Raw genomic sequence first — 1,662 nt, 5'->3', positions numbered from 1 at the left:
GCTTTGAGCCCTTATCTTTTTGCATTGGTGATGGATGAGGTCACAAGGGATATACAAGGAGATATCCCATGGTGTATGCTCTTTGTGGATGATGTGGTGCTAGTTGACGATAGTCGGACAGGGGTAAATAGGAAGTTAGAGTTATGGAGACAAACCTTGGAATCGAAAGGGTTTAGGCTTAGTAGAACTAAAACCGAGTACATGATGTGCGGTTTTAGTACTACTAGGTGTGAGGAGGAGGAGGTTAGCCTTGATGGCCAGGTGGTACCCCAGAAGGATACCATTCGGTATTTGGGGTCAATGCTGCAGGAGGATGGGGGTATTGATGAAGATGTGAACCATCGAATCAAAGCTGGATGGATGAAGTGGCGCCAAGCTTCTGGCATTCTCTCTGACAAGAGAGTGCCACAAAAGCTAAAAGGAAAGTTCTACAGGACGGCGGTTCGACCTACAATGTTGTATGGCGCTGAGTGTTGGCCGACTAAAAGGCGACATGTTCAATAGATAGGTGAGGCAAAGATGCGTATGTTGAGATGGATGTGTGGCCACACGAGGAAGGATCGAGTCCGGAAAGATGATATACGAGATAGAGTTGGGGTAGCACCAATTGAAGAGAAGCTTGTCCAACATCGTCTGAGATGGTTTGGGCATATTCAACGCAGGCCTCTAGAAACTCCAGTGCATAGAGGACAGCTAAAGCATGCGGAGAATGTCAAGAGAGGGTGGGGTAGACCGAATTTGACATGGGAGAAGTCCGTTAAGAAAGATCTGAAGGATTGGAGTATCACCAAAGGGCTAGCTATGGACAGGGGTGCGTGGAAGCTTGCTATCCATGTGCCCGAGCCATGAGTTGGTTGCGAGATCTTATGGGTTTCACCTCTAGCCTACCCCAACTTGTTTGGGACTAAAAGCTTTGTTTTTGTTGTTGTATGTTGTTCATAAACTCTTGCTTATGCACAGTTTTATAGCTATGATCTTCTTGAATCAGGAACTGCCCAGTTCTATTGTTCCTATACAGATGCTTGACCATGGTCGGGTCAGACTTGCGCTTGGTCACAACATGATGTTTATGTCGACCTACTCCATTTCCCTTGGAGGTGAAAAGATACTTATTCATGGGTGGTTTCAAATAATGAAGGCCCGTCCATCTTGGAGAATAGGACAGAAGATTATGTTCCTTCTTTTCCATGGCTCTAAAGCGAATATCCTATTTATTGACCACATTGCGAGATAAAACCGCTTTCAGAAGGTTGTGGATGTGTGAGGTGGCGCCTAGGCCTTGTCCTGGGGCTTGGCGTCCTCACCCTTTGGTTAACTGTAGGCAAAGTAGCACTATTCGAGGCGTGCTTTGTATGGTTGAACCTGTATAAGTACTCATACTGCTTTCAGCTATGGTTGTTAAGTGCCCCTGCTGGTTTCAGTTAAGGTTGTTAAGTACTCCTGCCGCTTTTACAGTCTGCCGTGTTTCTTCAGTCCTGTCTTCCTACAGCCGTCAAAACCAAACTAGCGCCGGCAGGGCCACCTGCTTCCGCCTCCCACGGCTAGCCATGCCTCAGCACACGCATCGCCGCCCCACCGTCTCCTAAATCGTTAACACCAACCTCCGAGGCCTCGCGGTCGTCCTCCGCACGCTTTGCCGCGCTCGCCGCAGCGCCGCCCTCT

General features: G+C 48.4%; 1 pseudogene; it reads left to right on the top strand.

The window, feature by feature from the left end:
* The first annotated feature begins 300 nt into the window (after positions 1-300).
* LOC147959894 (uncharacterized) lies at positions 301-849 on the top strand (annotated as a pseudogene).
* The last annotated feature ends 813 nt before the right edge of the window (positions 850-1,662 follow it).

This window comes from Triticum urartu, chromosome 7A (genome assembly GCF_056163025.1).
Source record: "Triticum urartu cultivar PI428250 chromosome 7A, HENAU_Tu73, whole genome shotgun sequence".
Taxonomy (NCBI): Eukaryota; Viridiplantae; Streptophyta; class Magnoliopsida; order Poales; family Poaceae; genus Triticum; species Triticum urartu.
Note: the sequence above shows the minus strand (reverse complement) of the source record. Positions and strands in the feature narration are given on the sequence as shown.